Consider the following 21314-nt stretch of genomic DNA (forward strand, 5'->3'; position numbering starts at 1 on the left):
TGTGCAGCATTCCCTTTGTACCCCACTTGAGTGCCCGCTCAAGATTGTTACATTGAAGTCTCCGGAGTGGGACAGGAACCCAACCAATTGAGCCATGGCGAGCACAAGAGACATGGGGCGACCGTCGTCCTGTATTTAGTTAATTTTATGGGATGTACTGACTGGTTTGCCTCGGGTTTCCTCATCGGACCTTGAATTGTCAAAATGAAAATGGATTGCAGGATGCGATGGGAGTAAACCACATGGATTATTAATTAGATCCTGCACGATGGATCAATACTGAAGGTATGATTCAAGTACTTTCAGGCAGCGCACATTTCCTCAATTAGGCTGGTAACCACCAAACACAAGGGAAGACGTATCAAACCGCAGTTGCATCAGCGATATCACTGGCCTATGGATCATTTGACGGGAACAGTCCAACCTCAGGCAAATGTAATGTTAAAGCGCATCGGATTCAGGGTAGCAGTGGTAGGAAACCACACATTCCGAGCTTCTAGCCGAGTGGAATACAAACTCTACACACGGCTGAACGTATAAATAAGGCTCGAGATGTCTGGCCTGGCTCCAGCTATTCCTTTCACAGTGTGCACGCCACGGCTATTGCGTGCAAAACATGGGGTGGGCGAATTGACCCATGTTCTCACCCCGTCAAGCCTCACCTTTTATGAGCGTTAAAGCATAATGGGAAATGTGTGCCGTGGCAATAAACAAGAGCGTCTGGGCTGAAAGAAAACCACAGGAGCACACACGAGAGAGACTGTGAAGCATTTTCTTTCGGGTCACGCAAAGCACCCCAAGAGCTATTGCCTCTGGTTGTAGAAGAACTATTGGACACAGAGCTCTCCGACTCTGCCTCGGGAACTAAACTGAGGCTTCATCAAAGCCGAATTAGGCAGATTCCCTGAAGGCGTTTGAAGATTCTGTGCTGGCTGCATTTCAGCAAAGCACTTGAAGCGAGCCTTGCCTGTGTTGGCAGAGCACAGCCAGACTGTGCCCTCCTTTTGAAACAGGCATTGCCTGGTAAGCGCTATCGTTGGAACGTGCCCATGACGACGGATGGTACACCTTGCGGATGTCCCACAAGGCGGTGAGGGTTTGCTTCCTTTTCTTTACTTCTCTGCCTCTGCTCTGCCTCATCATTAGCACTTTGTGACTCAAAGTGTGACGCAGCTTTGATGGACAAGTTGTTGCCATTTTGAACAGATAGTCGCAAACTCCAGCCCCCCCCCCCCCCCCCCCACCACCACCACCACTGCCCCCCCAGCATTTAACGTCAAAGCAGCTAAGCTTTGAAGACAGTCTGGAGCTCTCTTTGACGTGTTTTCTTTGTCCTGCCCTTGGATTCTGGCTATTTGGGAGTTGGGAAAACAGGACACAGGGGAGATGCTTTTCAACCATCTGGACACTGTCCAGACTGTCAACGTTGAATTTGCAGGAGCTGTGCCTCAATGCTAATGGAACTGACTTTAAGAACAACACTAGTGGGTTCTTTTATGGTCCTCCCATTGAATCCAGAGAACGTGTCTGGGGCATTGTTGATGTAACTTCTCTTGCGCTCTTTATGTGTCGCTGATACACAGTCCAGGTCTCACTTCAACGCAAGAATGTGGTGACGACAGCTGTTCTGTACACTAGGACTTTTGTTGACTTCTCAAGGTCTTTGTTGCTAAATCCCTGTTGCCATAGTGACTCTATAGATGGGATTTTCCATTAGGTCCTGCGGCAGAAGTGAAAGTTGAAGTGATTTCGGTTGGAGAGTGGGTCGACTGAACAGGCGAGATCTAGAACATAGAACATAGAACATTCCAGCGCAGTACAGGCCCTTCGGCCCTCGATGTTGTGCCGACCTGTGAAACCACTCTAAAGCCCATCTACACTAATCCCTTATCATCCATATGTCTATCCAATGACCATTTGAATGCCCTTAGTGTTGGCGAGTCCACTACTGTTGCAGGCAGGGCATTCCACGCCCTTACTTCTCTCTGAGTAAAGAACCTACCTCTGACATCTGTCCTATATCTATCTCCCCTCAATTTAAAGCTATGTCCCCTCGTGCTAGACATCACCATCCGAGGAAAAAGGCTCTCACTGTCCACCCTATCCAATCCTCTGATCATCTCGCGCTGTTGAGCTCATCAATTTTGCAGCCGGGAGGACCACGTGACCGGCCCTGCCGTCACCTTATAGGCTCCAGCATCTGGTCGCCACAATTGAACGGCACCTGGGCAGCCAATGACTCTTCCACTCTGCTTCTTCTTTCCCCCTCCCGTACTCCAGACCCGTTCTTGCCGCTCCCCTTCACTCAGCCTCGGTGCAGCTTGTGTGACAGGCAGCCATGGGCGAGATTCTCCGGTCGGCAAACCGAAATCTGGTTCGTCGATCAGCCGGAGAATACCCGTTTCCGCCCAAATCGGGGGCGTCGTCGTTTTTGCGATGCTCCGCCCCCAACAAAGCAGCATACTCGTGGTAGCCTGAGGCCCGCCCCCCGATGCTCCGCCCCTGACCGGCCGGGTTCCCGACGGCATCAGTCACGTGTGCTATCATCCGTCGGAACGCGGCATGGTGGCTGCGGACTCAGTCCAACGCCGCCACAGCAGCGGGAAGGCCAATCCGTGGGCAGAGGAGACTTTGTCAGGGGCTGGGGGCACTGTTGGGGGGTGGTCCGGGGCTTGCAAGCTGGCCATAGGGGGGGGGCACTATTTTGCAGGCCTGGTCCGCCGCCGTGTGCATCAGTGGCCACGGACCCGGCAATTCTCCGGGCTGTATCGGCAGCTAGAGTCAGGTGCTCTATGCTGCCTTCCTGCTAGCCCCCAGCCAAGCGGAGGATTGGTGACCCGTTTTGCGCTGAATTTCCAGTCGTAAAACGCCACCGCTCCCACGCCGGCGTGGGGACATAGCCTCAGAATCGGAGAATCCAGCCCAATATCTCTCCGTGATGGTGTGAACAAAAGGCAAAAGCATCGTCCACTGACCTGAAAGCCCAGGAAGAAGTCTACCTTGCCAGCTGCACGTCACTGATGTTGGGTGGTGGTGAAACAGGGCGGGGTTCGCCAGCCTCGTGCGCCCGGCGGCCAGAGAATCCAAAGTCAATGGATTTTTCCATTGTCGGTGTCTTGCCTGTGGCATTCTTGCGGCGGGCGGGGCGGGAGAATCCAGCCCGGAATGTTATAAATTCCCGCTGGCGGGATGCTAAATTTGGAGGGTGGGGCGGACAAGATTCCGGTGCGTTGGGCTTTTGATGAGCAGTCATGAGATGCAAATGGTGTCCCTGACACAGATCAGAGGGCGACTCGACCTTCCTTCGACCCACCATGAGAGTTGGGAAAGCAAGATTCCGAACGAATTTCCCAACACCGGGAAACTGGTTTTTGGCCTCCTTCCAAATCTTGCTTCCCCGTCGGTCATAATTCCGACTGGCAGGAGCGGAAATCTCCACCCACTGGCTCCAGTAGGTACCATTCCACCCAGGCTGCCCAGGCAAAGTTGATTGTTTCCTCACCGATGCCCCAAGCATGTGCATTTTCTAGCAGCAGGGACTGGGCAGAGATCGGGAGCAAGATCCTCTCTCTCGGAGAGGGGCAGAAGGGCATTTGCAACATTTAAGTTAATTCCCTGCCGGAGGTCCACCAACTGTGCGCAGACCGGGAATGACAAGCGAGCCTGGGCCTTCTGTTATTGCTCTGCCACTCCCGGGCCATTCCCGCTTGAACCACCAGTTAGAACAGGGCCCTTTTCTCAAACGACAACAATCATACCCGTGTGCTGCTTAGGAATGTCTGACTTTCAAATTAGCAGGATCCGAGCTACAGTATGGGCTTTTAAAAGTAGTATTTACTTCACATTTATTCATTCATCTCTCAAGACAATCAACTGTAAAAACATTAAAAGCAGGTTTTTTTGGCAGTCACACAAGCTGAAGCTGCAGCCAGAACAATCAACTGACTCACCTATGTTCATTCATGGCTGGTGCCCTTGCAGGTCACACTAACCTAACCACAGGGTTATGCACACATCAACTCATAATCGTAAATTCAGTGGCTAGTATAAACACACAATAATATTATGTGTTACTGGCTTGTAAGATGCTAATTGTGCGTAGGATTTACAGCGTTTATAATTCTCATAGGGATGGTCTGACCTGACTTCCCCAAGGCTGGCATTTTGCGGAAAAGCAGTGAACGGTCACGGCCAGTACTGAGGTGGGTGAGCCGCAGGCAAGGAGACAATCTTGGCTCCCGCTGAAATTGTTATTGGCTGCAGGAGTTAAAACAGGATTGTTGAGTTCCATCCAAGTGAGTAACTGTGATTCCCCGCAGCCCAAGGTCTTCTGCAGCTGAGAGTGAAAGCCACCCAGGGGGATAAGGATTGTGATGTTGATCTCCCGAACACTTCCCCTCATCCTTTGATAGACAAAACAAGTAAGGGCATGACAAGGGTGTTGTAGCCGATGCCACACACCCCCTCCCAATCAAAACAGAAAGATACCTGTCTCCTGTATAGCTCCAGTTATCAAAGTGCATACAGTGAGCTGCAGCTACCCACAGGAATACACTTTGAAGCTACACACTGGAGTGCTTCCAAAGTGGCCACTGTGCTAATTCCCTTTCAGCCAAGGAAAGTTGGTACCTGTATCGCTAATTCTGTTTGCTCAACACAGACAGTTTTTGTGTAAGTGCTATGGACCTAATCCCATGTACGGCTTTTATATTTTTGGCATTTTCGTTCAGAAAGCCTCTCAACTTTTAAATCGAGCCAGTCATCCTGCAGTTCAAATGTACACTTCACAACATTCCAGTTCAGAGCGTTGGTGCAGTTGATTAGTCCCGTATATTTTTACATTTCTGCTCAGTTAGGTTTCTAGACATTCTAAATCCTGGAATATCCTGAATCCGGTGATGCAGATTCCATCCCAAACCCACTGATCAAGGAAAGGATGCAGGCACTCACTACAGATGGAAACGTTCAGTGCAAGCTGCGCCCCAGACCTCCCACAAATGTTTGTTCAAAAATGTCTCTCCCCTGGAAGGTAGGAAAATTTTGGTCATCGCCAGGTTTTGGATAGCGGATTCCCATTGGCCTATAGCCTCCAAAAATCTCCAGGGATCGGGGGCAGCACGGTGATGCAGTAGTTAGCTCTGTTGCCTCACGGCGCCGAGGTCCCAGGTTTAATCTTGGCCCCGGGGTCACTGTCCGTGTGGAGTTTGCACATTCTCCCCGTGTTTGCGTGGGTTTCGCCCCCACAACCCAAAGATGTGGTGCAGGGTAGGTGGATTGGCCACGCTAAATTGCCCCTTAATTGGAAAAATGAATTGGGTACTCTGAATCTTTAAAAAAAACTCCAGGGATCAGGCAGTCGTTTTGTTAATAGATTGCTAGGTTTCAGCGCTCATCTTCAATACGATCAGGTATCATCATGGATTGATAAGCCTGAAATAATGCCACCAGAGGACATGGCTTGTATTCTCCTTAACACCGTTGATAACCTGTCACCTTCAGTTGTTTTCAAAGGAAAACAGATAATTATTGACCTGACCACCAATGATTGGATTCTCCAAGACTTGCAGAGAAATGGAATGCATAATTCAAGATTGTTCCATCACTAGGTCACTGACCTCAGATTGGTGAAGAAGACAGTTTCATATTTGCCCTTGGAAAGGAATAATTAGGCAACACTGGGCACCCAAGCATTTCACAGTTATACCACTTGGTAAAATATAAAAACAGTTAGCATTATCATGGGAACGGCAGCATAGGTGGTATGTTACTGCAACAGTCGCCCAAAGGCCTGAACTGTGCTCTGGAGTTCAAATCCCAACTCAATGAATTAAACAAATCTAGAATGTATAAAAATAATAATCTTTAATAATAATGATCTTTATTGTCACAAGTAGGCTTACATTAACACTGCAATGAAGTTACTGGGAAAATCCCCTAGTCGCCACACTCCGGCGCCCGTTCGGGTACACAGAGGGAGAATTCAGAATGTCCAATTCACCTAACAAGCACATCTTTTCGGGACTTGTAGGAGGGAACCGGAGCACCCGGAGGAAACCCACGCAGACACGGGGAGAACGTGCAGACTCCGCACAGACAGTGACCCAAGCTGGGAATCGAACCTGAGACCATGGCGCTGTGAAGCAACTGTGCTAACCACTGTGCTACCAAGCCGCCCTAATGTATAAACCTAGAGCGTGATTCTCCGAAAAGGGAACAAAGTCCCATAGCAAGTGCGTTTTGCTGCACTTTTCCCGGCGCTCGCAGTGTCGAGAAACACATGGCTACTCAACGTGACTCACGTTGTATAAGGGGCCTGAACAGGGAACACACGGCCGTGGCCGCACAGAGCCCCGTTCTGTACAGTGGAGATTTCCGCTCGCCGGATCTGCCCGTGTAGCGAGAGGTCGGGCGCCATTTTTAAATGCCGTCACGATCTCCAAGGCCCCCAAAACAATCCCTGACCTCCCTCCCCAGTGCAAATGCAGTATAGGAAGGTCCCCGGCCTCCCCTGCCGCCCACACCAAGCAACACCAGCCCGATCGCGCGTGTGCAAAAAAACGCCAGCTTGGCACCTTCGCAGTGCTGACCAAGCACCTTGGCAGTGCCAGGCTGGCACCAAGATGCCACTGCCAGGGTGCCAGGCTGGCACTGCCAGGGTGCCAAGCCAGAACTAGCAGGGTGCCCAGGTGGCACCAGCAGTGCCAGGGCACCACCCTGCCCAAAGGGCTTGCAGCTGGGAGCATTCGATCCCCTGGGAGACCCCCACGAGTGCCCCGTTTGTGGGGCCCAGTGCTGAACGGCGCGCGCCCGAAGTCTCTGAGGCGAAAGGGTTGAATCCCAAAGCCTCAGTAACCTCGGGAATCTATACATTAGAGTGAGGCTTACTGCCTCACTCTAATATACAGATTGCTAAAAAGTGATCACCCCCATTGTTTCGCGAGATTGTGTTGAATTTCGCAAGGAGTTGCGAGCCGGGTGCATCCCGGGAGCGGGGACTCCCAGCTTTCAACGGCCACGTTGCCCAGGGGGGAGAACTGCCTTTTGGACGCAGCGTGGCCTCTGGATCGCGCCCCTAATCTCAGTAATGGTGACTATTAAACTGATGCACTAATGTTCTTTTGCGAAGGATATCTGCTGTCCTTACCCAGTCTGACTTACATATGGCGCAAAGCAATGGGAATGACTCTTAAATGCTCTGTGAAATGGTGTAGCACGTTACTTGGTTATATCACACTTCTAACTATACTTTGTAGTCTGTAGTGGCTGTAGTTTATTACCGCCTTCTCAAGAGCAATTAAGTATGGGTAATAATTCATGGTCTTGCCAGTGATAACCACACCCAGGAATTAATTTTAAAAAGACTACCGACCCCCCCCCCCCCAAAAAAAGATGGAACAAAACTCCTGTTCAGGGAAAATAAAATAAATGTACATTCTGCAGCTGGACTATTGGGGTAGCACGCCTCGCAGCAAGCACCAAAGGAAGATATTGTATCATTGGGAATCAGTCCCACTGTCATCTAAAGTGAATCATAAACTATTTAAAATCAAGTAGTAAAATAGAATCATAGAATCCCTACAGTGCAGAAGGAGGCCATTTGGCCCATCGAGTCTGCACCTACCTCGACCCAATCCCCTGCCTTACCCCTGTAACCCGACCTAACCTGCACATCTTTGGGCTGTGGGAGGAAACCGGAGCACCCGGAGGAAACCCATGCGGCCACGAGGAGAAAGTGCAAACTCCACTGGAATTGAACCCAGGTCCCTGGCACCTTAAGGCAGCAGTGCTAACCACTGTGCGCCCTATTTGCATCATATCTAATACAACTAGCGTTCAAAGATTTTCAAGTAAGTTTACTGACATTTTTGCTGATTTACTCAGGTCATCCTACAGCAAGAAATTGTCAGCAGGGATGAACTTGTGGAGTTGAAGGATCAACACCAGTGAGGGATTTGAATCGGTAAGCAGACTCACGCTGTGAGAGATTTGGGAGGGAAAAGTTCCTCTCACCTCCCTCTCTAGTAGAATTTAAGACAGACGTCACATTAATAGCTGAGAATATCATAATAACTACACTGTGAACACAATAAACCCTGGCCAAAATCTTAGTCAAGAGAAATTTTTCTAAATGATATTCTTGGGAGTGTTTTTAAAAGTAAATTTTGTGTACCCAATTCAATGTTTTCAATTAAGGGGCAATTTAGCATGGCCAAACCACCTTCCCTGCATATCTTTGGGTTGTGGGGGCGAAACCCACGCAGACACGGGAAGAATGTGCAAACACCACACGGACAGTGACCCAGGGCTGGGATCGAACCTGGGACCTCGCCGCCGATTCTTGGCAGAGTTTATCAGACTAGGGTAGATATTTTGAATTTGTGCTGTTGACCTGCTGATAGGTTCTCCCAGAGAATGAGGTTCTGCGTAGGGAAGGTAAACTTGCTAACTCCAGCCTTGTATGTGAAGATTGAGCACACCTTGACTTCGTCCTTAAAATGCACCCTGTATGTGCAATTTTCAAGAATAGCTTATAAGTGGGCCACGCAAACGGAAAAGAAAAATCTGGAAAACGAGCTGTCTGACCTGATGACTTGGTCAATTTCACCACCTGTGAGGCTGTGGCCAAAGCCAAGTAGTTTCAACATCCAACTCTGGGGTGGTTATGGTTGGCCACCCTGAGCAGGGGCCGACCATGCCATTTTTTGTTACAACAAAATAATTGGAATGTATACATGCATGCATACGTATATCTAAGGCTCTATGAAACTGAAACATTATGCTGGTGGGAATACATTAATGTTGCAATTAATTAGTTTAGCAAGGTGAGAAAATAATGTAGTTACTTGATAGGCTCAGAGGTTCTAGTTGACTGAATCCAAGGTTCATGGCCAGTTGAACACCAACTTGGTATGTGTTCAATAATTGAAATGTTGGCTCTTTTTGGGGTGGCAGATTGTGTCTTCTAGCCAGGAGATGTTTTAAAAATGTTTTTGTAGGAAGCTTGGGAGACTACTTTGCACTAAATGTGTTTCCCCCAATGGCAAAGTTCTCCTTTAATGCAAAAAATATGCCAAGTTTACATTTGGCTTCATGTTGATGCATGTTGTTTACATTTCATTAGTAGCTGGAGCAAGGAACCAAGTTAACCAGCTCAAATCCTAAACTTACTGAAGAAAATGCTTGATTGAAAACGCCCAGAAACTGAGGACCCGGGTTCGAATCCCGGCCCTGGGTCACTGTCCGTGTGGAATTTGCACATTCTCCCCATGTCTGCGTGGGTTTCACTCCCACAGTCCAAAGATGTGCAGGGTAGGTGGATTGGCCATGATAAATTGCCCTTAGTGTCCAAAATTGCCCTTAGTGTTACTGGGTTACTGGGTTATGGGGATAGGGTGGAGGTGTTGGCCTTGGGTAGGGTGCTCTTTCCAAGAGCCGGTGCAGACTCGACGGGCCGAATGGCCTCCCTCTGCACTGTAAATTCTATAATAACCTATAATAATAAAAACACCCAGAAATGGCCTGTCCAAAGCTGGAGGGGTATTGGAGGGAGGTGTTCAGGGTAATTTCGAAGGTGGTACATGTGAGGTTTGAGCCGGGTCCTCTGGAGGCCATTTCCAGGGTATCGGATCGGCCGGCGTTGGAAGCGGGTGCGGAGGCAGATGTTTTAACCTTCGCCTCGCTGATCGGCCAAAGGTGGATTCTGTTGGGGTAGAGGTCAATCTCTCCACTCTGTGCCCTGGCGTGGCAGGGGAAACGGTTGGAGATTTTAGCACTCGAGAAGGTGACGTCTGAGTTGAGGGGAAGGATGGAAGGATTCTACAATTCATGGGCTCTAATTATTATGCACTTTCAGGAATTGGATGACATCGAACATTAGGGGGGGTTGGTGGTTGGGGTGGTGATTGCGGGGGGGTGGGGTTGGGGGGGAGTTGGGACTGTGTATGTTGTTGGTGACTATGTATGGGGTGGATGGTGGATTCCTGAATCCTTTTCTTTGATGTTTGTATTTAAAATGTTGGGGGTTGTTTGGGGGTTGGTGGAAGGGAGGAATTATTGGCCAGGGGATTGACATTGTATTTGTTACCGTGGACTGTTTGTTGGTGGGTGTAAATTTGGATGAAAATGTGAAAAAGGAGGAGAATAAAAATATTTATTTAAAAAAACACCCACAAATTTAAAGTGCAACAGGTAGGTGATCCCAACCAACACAGAAGAGGACAAGGACTAAAACTATAGATAGACATCTGTAAATACGTGCCTGGGCTGAACCAGGAGTCACAACAATGATACGCCAACCACAGCAGGAGGGAAGGGACTGACTTCTGCCTCTCTTTTTATCTCCTTTCATTTCTTGCTCGTTTTTTCCACTTCTTTTCGCCGCTTTTTCGTAAAATGCAACATATGAGTTGCTAAATACAAAATGTGAAAACCCAATAAAAACACTCAAAAAAGGAATAAGATCTTCTGCAGAGCAGTGGACCATACAGCACAACAGGGCCACTGGGTGTCTTCAGTAAAACATCCTTGCCCCAAATATCTTCATCAATGAACTTTCATCGAATGGAAGGTGAGAAACAATTGTGCTAACCACTGTGCCGTCTTGCCAAGTCCCATGCCTAGAGCTCAAGGCAGAAGGACCCAATCTCAGGACAGACTGCAGCAGCAAAAGATCTGGGGCTGGATTCTCTGTTTCAGCGGCTAAGTGGCGACACGAATGGAGAATCTGCGGGAGGTTTACGCAAAAAAAATCGGCGTGAACCCCCACCGATTCCGGTACCAGTGAGGGGCTAGCAGCAGCGTCGGGTGAAACCCCCGGCTCCCGCGCCAAAATTGGCCGGGTCCCTGGCCGCGCATGCGCATGGCTGACGGACTGCAGCGGTCGCGCCGTACAACATTGGCCGGCTGTGCGTGGACCCGACCCACCATCCACGACCCCACAGTCACTCTCTGGCCACCTCCGCACCCGCCACGCCGGGTCCCCGACCGCTGGGACCACATGCTGGGCGCGCGGCGCGTGACATTATGATGCCATTTCTCAGGGGGCGGAGCATGGCTGACCGGCGTCAAACTGGCGCCGGCCCTGATTTGGGCGTCAGAGTCAATTCACCGCCTGATCGCAGATTACGATACCGGAGTCAAGCAATGGAGAATCCCGCTCCTCGTCAGAGGAAGCAGGGAAATTAAACGCAGTCGTGCCCTCTGGCCCTATCATGAAACCACATTTAAAGATTTCTACGTGGCTGCTCATTAGTTGTAGTGTTCCTGTTTGTGAAGGTTCCTCAAGATGTTTGAAGAAGCTGGGTGATATCTACAACAGTGAGGAGCTGAGGGTGATGCCATATCCCATCCAAACGTATAACAGACATCAGGCAGCGAGCTGTAAACTGATTAAATCTCATGGCTCTGCTAATCTTCAAAAACTGGTCAAGATTCATCCTCATGGTTTTTGATGCCAATAGATTAGTTTAATTGAATTATGACCTTGCAATTCACTGCCAGGTAGGTATCTATTATACTGTTTCCCTTACTGCTGGTGCCTGTTAATATTATTTATTTTTTCACAGTGGGAACAAATGAATATTGAGCAGAGTGACTCTGCCCGTTACCTTCAATAACTCCTCCAAGTCAAATGCTAAATGCAGTCTCTGAAATTTGGATCAAAGAAACATCACAAGATGGTTTTCCTCTGCCAAAAGTAGTTTCTAGGACAAGAAACAGGTCTAAACCATTCACCCTTAAAGCTCCTTTTGTCTTTCATTGAAACCTGTACCTTAACCCCATTTATAATAATATAATAATCTTTATTGTCACAAGTAGGCCTGTGTTCGGGTACACAGGGGGAGAATTCAGAATGTCCAATTCACCTAACAGCACGTCTTTTGGGACTTGTGGGAGGAAACCGGAGCACCCGAAGGAAACCCACGCAGACACAGGGAGAACGTGCAGACTCCGCAGACAGTGACCCAGCTGGGAATCGAACCTGGGACCTTGGCTCTGTGAAGCCTCGGTGCTCACCACAGTGCTACCATGTTGCCCTGCCCACCCCGATTCCATAACCACATATCTGAGCTCTTCCAATTAATCTAGCTTCATGTCCTCCTGGTCAGTCAACATATCAAAGGAAAAAAAAGATTGGTTAACATACCAGGCGAGACTCTTCATACATTTTATTTTTATAAAATTTAGAGTACCCAATTATTTTTTTTTCAATTAAGGGACAATTTAGCATGGCCAATCCACCTAGCCAGCACATCTTTGGGTTGTGGGGTCGAAGCTCTGATGCATAGCTCCAGCACGATTATTTTATCCTGCTTTGTTGATTGATATTGTCTGGTATGGAGCGCATTAGCTATGAGGAAAGGTTAGATAAACCCGGTCTGTTCTCACTGGAACGACGGAGGTTGAGAGGCGACCTGATAGAGGTCAACAAGATTATGAGTGGCAGGGACATAGTGGATAGTCAGATTCTCTTTCCTGGGGTAGGAGAGTCAAGTACTAGGGGGACATAGGTTTAAAGTGCTTGGGGAAAAGTTTGGAACTGATGTGCGAGGCAAGGTTTTTTACACAGAGGGTGGTAAATATCTGGAACGTGCTGCCTGGGGAGGTGGTGGGAGCAGGTACGATAGCGGCATTTCAGGGACATCTAGACAAATATATGAATAGGGTGGGAATGGAAGGATACGGACTCAGTAAGTGCAGCCGGCTTTAGTTCAGGCAGGTACCATGACCGGTATAGGGTTGAAGGGCTGAAGGGCCTGTTCCTGTGCTGCATTGTTCTTTGATTGCTTAACGACCAAGTTTCAAATAATTCTGTTTGGGGCGGCCTCCATTTTAGAGTTTCCCCCGCGCACCGAGGCACCGAAGGGTTAACGCATTAAACTGAGCCGCAATCATTTTTCATGAACCTATTTAATCAGCAGGCTTTGGCCTGGGCTTGTTTTTGTAAATGAACTGGGCTGTTGCTCAGCACCAGGTACAGTTCCTGAGCCAGCTTCAGCTGCTCCCAAGGGGCTTCCTTAACATCAGTAATCAGCTCTAACCCTATGTCGAAGTAAATGCATCTGATAATTGGATCTAGAAAGAAAATGTTGTACAATAATGGAAGACCCACAGCACTTATGAATTTATGCAGAAATAGCACTGACAAGCGAAGTGAAATGAACTGAATCTGTCAAATATAGGTCAAGTGTTATAAAGTACCACAAACAAGAACGAAACAGATATACTTTTAAATTAAAGAAGTTTCTTGGGGGCATGAGGAAAGCTAATTCCACTGGTTGCTGTAAAAGATCTTCTCGTGTGTTTCCATAGATACACTTTTGGAATGGAGAAAAGAATTATATCTTTTCCTGCTTTTGTAATCTAAACAGCATGGCCACAGCCCATTTACACTACAGAAGCAAATGCAATTCAGGACTTATTTATCTAAATTGAATTCAGTAACTCTGAAGCACTAATCATTGGGAATTGGCAGCTGGGACTGAGTTGAATTGGTTCAGAGAGATGAAATTACAGCTCTGTCATGGGAATTATGGGTAGATGCGGAGAGAGAGAGAGCGATAGAGCGAGAGGGAGACCTGGAGATCTCAGTGGCTACCTCAGTGAACGATGGGGCTTTGATTTGATTTGTGCATGCCAGGACAATTTATGCGGATGGACATCAAATCAAGCACTTTACCCCCATCCCCCCTCGACCATGAGTTACCAGGACTCAAATGGGTGCAGGTGCAGGATTCGAGAGCTCAGATTTGTTTGTCGTGTCGCATTTTCACAACTGCACAGCCTACTTTGTGACTGCAAATAACACTGGCAGTTACATTTGTGCTCGGACCATTTTGCTTCTTGGGTCAGGCTTCATTCCTCAGCTAATTTAAGTTTTTTTTGCATTCTTTTGCAGGGTGTGGGCCTTGCTGGCTCGGCCATCCCTAGTCGCTCTCAAGAAGATTGTTGTGAACTGTCCTTGTGAATTGCTTGTGGTACCCTCAATAACGACGCTTAGAGTGTAAACGATAAAGAAGGCTTTAATAAACTAAGAACTAGACTGGTGCCAAGACGGGTGCTAACAGCTACGCCGCCAACAAGGCGGCCCCTTATATATGGCTCCCAGATGGGCGGAGCTGGAGGCGGAGTTCCCCAGGGTTCCAAGCCCGGTCTTAAAGGGGACATCACCGTACATGATGACAAGGGTACAGTGTTACAGTAACCGTTTATCACACTGCTGCAATCGCTGAGGTGTAGGTACACCCATTGTGCTGTTAGCGAGGGAGTACCAGGATTTTATAGAATTCCTACAGTGCAGAAGGAGGCCATTCGGCCCATTGAGTCTGCACCGAACCTCTGAAAGAAAGCTCTACCTAGCCCCAAGTCCCCACCCTATCCCCACCTAACCTTTTGGACACAAAGGGGCAATTTAGTATGGTCAATCCATCAAACCATTTTAAACAAAACTTTAAAGTAGCCAATTATTTTACTTTTCCAATTAAGGGGCAATTTAGCGTGGCTAATTCACCTACCCTGCACATCTTGTGGAGGTGAGACCCACACAGACATGGGGAGAATATGCCCAAACTCCACATGGACAGTGACCCAGGGCCGGGATTCGAACCCGGGTCCTCAGCGCCGCAGTCCCAGTGCTAACCACTGCGCACGATGCCGCCCCTCAAACCATTTTTTAAACAAATTTAGAGTACTCAATCATTTTTGTTTCCAATTAAGCGGCAATTTAGCGTGGCCAATCCACCTACCCTGCACATCTTTGGGTTGTGGGGGTGAGACCCACGCAGACACGGGGAGAATGTGCAAACTCCACACGGACAGTGACCCGGGGCCGGGATTGAACCTGGGTCCTCAGCGCCATAGTCAGCAGTGCTAACCACTGCGCCTCCATGTCACCCAATCTGCACATCTTTTACTGTGATGTGGAGATGCTGTCGTTGGACTGGGGTGAGCACAGTGAGAAGTTTTACAACACCAGGTTAAAGTCCAACAGGTTTGTTTCAAATCACTAGCTTTCGGAGCACCGCTCCTTCCCCAGGTGAACCTATCTCTTCATTCACCTGAGGAAGGAGCAGTGCTCCGAAAGCTAGTGATTTGAAACAAACCTGTTGGACTTTAACCTGGTGTTGTAAGACATCTTTTACTGTGGGAGAAACTGGAGCACCTAGGGGAAACCCACGCAGACACGGGGAGAAAGTGCAAACTCCACACAGACAGTTAACCAAGGCTGGAATTGAACCCGGGTCCCTGGCACTGTGAGGCAGCAGTGCTAACCACTGTGCCGCCATCCTGCCCCCAGGGACAGTGAAGGAACGGCGATATGTTTACAAGTCAGGATGGTGTGTGGCTTGGAGGGGAACGTCCAGGTGGTGGGTTTCTATGTGGCTGCTCCCTTTTTCCGTCTAGGTGTCAGATCACTAGTTTGGAACGTATTGTCAAAGGAGCAATTTGGCTATCATTAAATTGCACAGTGCCATTCAGCCCATCATGCATGAGTAGGTATTTGCGCAGGGGTACGGCAAGGGGGGTAAGGTGGGTGGGTAAGGCGGGGGTGACGCGGGGGGATGGTGGGGGTGAGGTGGGGGGATGGTAAGGTGGGGCGTAAGGCAGGGGGGCAAGGCGGGGGGGCATGGTGTGGGGGCTTGGCTGGAGGGCAAGGCAGGGGCAAGGCGGAGCGGTCAGGCAGAGGGGTAAGGCGGCGGATAAAAAGATCAGCAATGTTCTCCATGATCACATTCCACCTGCACCAATACCATCAGAAGCAGATTACTGTTGATTCATTCATGCGCTGCCTGTCTACATACAAACCTTTGCCTGTGTTATTACAGTTGTAAGGTTCTTTCTTGTTAATCCTTGTTTATTCCCTTATTTTCCCTTCCTTTTACTTTTGCCATTGCATTTTTTATCCATGGATAATTTATGGACCTGCACCATTAATTCACGCAGAAGAAAGCAGTGGCCTGTGCCTTGAATTCGAACAGAAGGATCCAGAAGGCTGTGCAGATTTAAATTGATGATTGCAGTTGGACCGGCACCAATGGCAGAGATTGGCCGGCATCAGTGATGACTTGGTTTGATTGATTTGGCTGGTGGCCAATTAATTGGCCCAAAAGGCTGTGATCTGCCCGGTAACAGGTGGTGACTGGATCTGATCCCACTGGAATGTTTCAGAGCTTCAAGGGTTGAGACTATGGTTTCATTTTTGAATCTGCCGCATGGATAGAGGGAACTAACTAACTCTCTCCAGGAAAGAACCAACCAAACCATTACAGAAGGTCACTGTGAGAGCTAACTCTCTCCAATAGGCCTGTGGGTGTTGGATGCCTAAAGAAATGAGCCTGAAGACAGGCCACAAACTGAAAACAAAGTCTGATGAAACAGGGACTCTGTCTATCCAGGAGAATTGTGAGAACATGCTGCAAAACAAGAACTGTGATTTATAAGTTCACTATGGACAAAGCCTGCATGGAACCATCATAGAACATACATACAGTGCAGAAGGACGGCATTCGACCCACTTAAGCCCTGACTTCCACCCTATCCCCCTAGCCCAATAACCCCTCCTAACCTTTTTGGACACTAAGGCCAATTTATCATGGCCAATCCACCTAACTTGCACGTCTTTGGACTGTGGGAGGAAACCGGAGCACCTGGAGGAAACCCACACAGACATGGGGCGAACGTGCAGACTCCGCACAGACAGTGACCCAGCAGGGAATTCAACCTGGGACCCTGGAGCTGTGAAGCCACAGTGCTAACCACTATGCTACCGTGCTGCCCAAGCAGCAAAGACACTTTTCTCTTTCATTTACCTTTTTGCCCCCTTTTCCACCCCTCTGTGTTTGTCTGTCTTGTGCATGTGTGTATAGGGTGGGGGGTAGTTAGATACTTCTTAATATTTAACAAACTGTATCTGCCGCAGATTTCACCATTATTCTTGTTAGAAATAAACAGTACTTTGTGTTTCAACTTACAAACCTGGTGACTGTAATTATTGGACAAGTGCCAAAGATTTCAGGTATTTTTAGAAGAATTATTGGTTAGTTCACTTGTGTTGTGACTCCGGGGCCAGTGGGGCTGGGATTGACCGCGCACCAGCCCAGGGTGGCGTAATACAGTGAAGCGCCTCAAAGATGATCTATTGTTAAGTACTTTTGGGGAAAGCAGAGGCTGCAATAAATTCTGGATAAAGGCAAATTCTTTATTTCCAATTTTAGGTGAGGTCCGATTTCAAAATACAACAGAAGGGACTCACGCCCCTCAGGGAAAAAAAATCTCCTCCTCTCCATCTTAAATGGGAGAGCCCTTATTGACCTGCATGTGCAGTGCTCCAGATAAATAAGTGTTCTTCTATTTTAAGAATAATTTTTTTCCTCTCAGAGGGTCTGTGAGACTCACTTCCCAAGAGAGCAGACGAGGCAGGATCACTGAATATTTTTAAGGCGGGGTAGATCGATTCTTGACTAACAAGGGAGTCAATGGGTAGAACAGACAGGAAGGAGAGTGGAGTTGAGGTCATATTCAGATCAGCCACGGTCTTTTCGATTGTCGGAGCAGGCTTGACGGGCCAAATAGCCTACAGGTGCTCCTAACTGGTATGGCTGCTCATTGTCTTTTAGTAGCCTCCCAGAATGTCAGCCTTGATATTTATGCTCAAGTTGTGGAGTGCGATGTCTGAGATTGGTACCAACTGTGCCCCAACTGACACCAGACAATAGCATCCTATATACATAACAGAATGGGCGGCACAGTGGTTAGCACAGCTGCCTCACAGCACTAGGGACCTGGGTTCAATTCTGTCCCTGGATGACTGTCTGTGTGGAGTTTGGGCGTTCTCCTTGTGCCTGAGTGGGTTTCCTCCGGGTGCTCCGGTTTAGGTGGAGTTGTTGATTTACGGGGATGTGTTTGGAGCTTGGGCCTGGGTGGGGTGTTCGTTCGGCGAATTGGTGCAAACTCGATGGGCCGAATGGCCTCCTTCTGCACTGTGGGGATTCAATGATTCCATGATTTCAACAGAGCCAATTGTTTAACAAAGGAGGGCCTACTGGTCAACATAGTGGTAGGTCCAGGGGAGATAATGTTGTAGCCACAGCAATGCCAAGAATAGGCTGGTGATTTATTCCCCATTATTCTGGGGGCGCTGATGTTTTGTTCTATCAGCCTGCAGGCTCAGAGTTTCCCCCCTGAGATGAATGCTCTCTCTCCCACAAACCCCATCGCTATGTCATAGATGATTCTATTCCCCTATGTCAGATTAAATGAAAGTAATAGACCAAAATATACATTGAATAGTTCATTAATTTTAAAGCTTAATGATGAGGACACATTAGTATTTGGAAGTGAAAACTCACTTTCACCATCATGGCGAGTTCCTCGTCTACAATTAGAGTGTTTTCGTACTGCAACCTATTCATTCCCCGATAATTGCTAAATTGTAGATTTTCAGATTTCAGCTATGCCACTCAGGCTTGATGGTGATGGCAGAACAGAGAGTGAAAAATAAAAGGGAAGTTAGTGAAAAATCTCACACCAGCCAAGAGTGATGTTGCAGCAAGAATCACAACAGCCGGGCGGCACGGTGGCGCAGTGGCTAGCACTGCTGCCTCACGGCGCCGAGGTCCCAGGTTCGATCCCGGCTCTGGGTCACTGTCCGTGTGGAGTTTGCACATTCTCCCCGTGTCTGCGTGGGTTTCGCCCCCACAACCCAAAGATGTGCAGGCTAGGTGGATTGGCCACGCTAAATTGTCCCTTAATTGGAAAAAATGAATTGGGTACTCTAAATTTATTTTTAAAAAGAATCACAACAGCCACCATTTCCTCGCCTGTGGATAACGTTTAGACTGACGGTAACCACAGGAGGTGCGGCCAACTAGCAACGAAAGAAATCTTTAATGTTTTTCTGCATGGATGACGGCCTCATCCAACCAAAATGCAGTCAACGTGTATTTAAATGCATATTCTTGTTGAGGTCCCTTTGCATCTGCCTTCTGTCACCTCCTCTTAGTTCCGCCCTATCTCCTGTTTGGTGTTCTTTATCTCTCAGTGTAAAGCGCTCAAGGGACATCCAACCTCTTGAGGAATGCTACAAGGATGCAACTTGTTGCCATGCCAATCACGGAATGACACCATTGATTCAGTGGCCCACATCTGACACAGGCGAAATAGCAGACACGGATACAGGTTTTGTTTTCGGAAGAACTATCTCCGGAAGAGGAAGGGCGAAAGACAGACCCCGAAAGACCGTATGGGACCTGCAATCAATGGTCGTAGAGACAATACGTAGGCTGGATCTCATTTTAGCTTCCTTTAATGTTCTCTTGAGTGCCACATGGTCCAAAGCCCATCCCCAACTTTCCTTCAGGGAATCAGGCAGATTTAGGGGCATCCTGAAAATGTGGGCAATGCCCAACGGCCTTCCAACTACAAGTTGGCATAGTGTTCAATGATTCCGTGTTAGATTATCTGAGTCTGATTTGTGCTCACTGGGCTTGATTGGTTAAGTCTGGGTGTGGACTCAGAGCAAAGTAAACATTCACCACACAAGCTACTGGAAGCTGAGCTGTAAGCACGAATGTGATTGCAGTGGCAGGTCAAACCTCTCATAGCATAACCTGTTGCACACTTAAAAACAAATGGTGTCTCTGGATTGCTAGGAGATATAGCAGTTGCATTTGTATTGGCATTTAACCCAGTAAAACATCACAAGGTTGTTATCAGCCACAGTAAGAAGTCTGACAACACCAGGTTAAAGTCCAACTGGTTTGTTTCGGATCATTAGTTTTCGGAGCACAGCTCCTTCCTCAGGGGAATGAAGAGGTGGGTTCCACAATGGCCTCAACCGGGACCTGGGATTCATGTCGCATTACATTTACCCCCCACCATCTGGCCTGGGCTTGCAAAATCCTACCAACTGTCCTGGCTTGAGACAATTCACACCTCTTTAACCTGGGATTATCCCGCTCTCCTAAGTGCGCTTCATAAATCTTTTTCAGAACCATTGGTCATAACGATTTTGGAATTACTATTCTATTTTGCCTTAGCAAAAACCCACTTAGCTCTGCTCTGTTATTATAGTAGTTAGAGCAGGATCCTTTCAGCCATCCCTCTGTGAGGTATTTTAGTATCATCTGTAAGATTTCATCTTTCGTAGTTTCATCTCTTATTAATTTTGACTTCTCATCTGAGACTGGAAGGGACTCCGTCACAAAATTCACTTGTGCTTGTGCATCCGCCTCCAAATGTTGATCTTCTTTCAGGTCCAAAGCACGAGACAGTGCATCCGCTCCAGCGACATGTTTACCTGGCTTGTATATTAGATCGAAATCATATCTTTGTAACTTCATTATCATGCGCTGTGTCCTGGGTGACATTTCATTTAGATTTTTTTTTACTATAGCCACAAGTGGCTTATGGCCAGTTTCCACTAAGAATGTCGGTAGGCCATATAGTCATGGAATTTGTTTAATCCATTTATCAAGCCCAAACATTCATTTTCTAGTTGAGCATATCGCTGCTCTGTGTCAGTCATTGGCCTTGAAGCATAGGCGATTGGAAGCCAATTCTCATCGTTGTCTTGCTGCAATAATACTGCTCCCAACCCAACTTGCAACGCACGGCCGATATCATTGTCTTCTTCGTAGGATCAAAAAGCATTAACACAGGTGCTGTAGTCAGTGCTTCTTGAAATATGTGCCATCCAGGTTCATGTCTGTCCGACCACTGGAAAACACTATCCTTCTTTATTGATTTTCTCAGGCACGCTGTTTTTACTGAAAGATGAGGAATAAACTTTCCGACAAAATTTATCACGCCAAGCATCCTGAGGACTCCTTTTTTTTCAGTAGGACGTGGCATAAAAGCGCCTTGATTTTCTCTTGGTTAGGTTGTATACCTTTAACAGAAAGTTTGTCTCCTAAGAATGTGATTTTGTTCAACACCAAACAGACATTTGGCTTTATTCAGTTTAAATCCATACTTTTTGATGCTTCTCAGCACTTTGACAAGCCTTTTGTCGTGCTCCTCTCTTGTTGAGCCCCACACAATAATGTCGTCATTGTATACTCGGACGCCTGGAATGCATTGTTCCATTGCCGGCTGGAAAATTTCAGATGCTGAAATAATACAAATAACATTCTGAGATAACAGTATCGCCCGAATATTCATTCTTAAGTCATCCCTTCAGTGGAGTCGGTACACGTCATGCTGGGTGTATAACTGGTCGTGCATTGTCTTTTAACTGTGCGTGACAGGTGAATGGTAACACTAAGAATCCTTGAAACATTTCAGGAAATTCTTTCAGGATTGAATACATTTATGTC

General features: G+C 47.8%; 1 long non-coding RNA gene across 1 annotated transcript; it reads left to right on the forward strand.

Annotated features, from left to right (window-relative positions):
- Positions 1 to 434: 434 nt before the first annotated feature.
- LOC140394772 (uncharacterized) lies at positions 435 to 16973 on the forward strand. The gene is made up of 4 exons (XR_011935995.1): positions 435 to 1090; positions 7882 to 7960; positions 13898 to 14186; positions 15943 to 16973. It is a non-coding gene; the product is annotated as an uncharacterized lncRNA (long non-coding RNA).
- Positions 16974 to 21314: the final 4341 nt, after the last annotated feature.

The sequence above is a fragment of the Scyliorhinus torazame genome, chromosome 18, assembly GCF_047496885.1.
Source record: "Scyliorhinus torazame isolate Kashiwa2021f chromosome 18, sScyTor2.1, whole genome shotgun sequence".
In the NCBI taxonomy this organism is placed as follows: domain Eukaryota; kingdom Metazoa; phylum Chordata; class Chondrichthyes; order Carcharhiniformes; family Scyliorhinidae; genus Scyliorhinus; species Scyliorhinus torazame.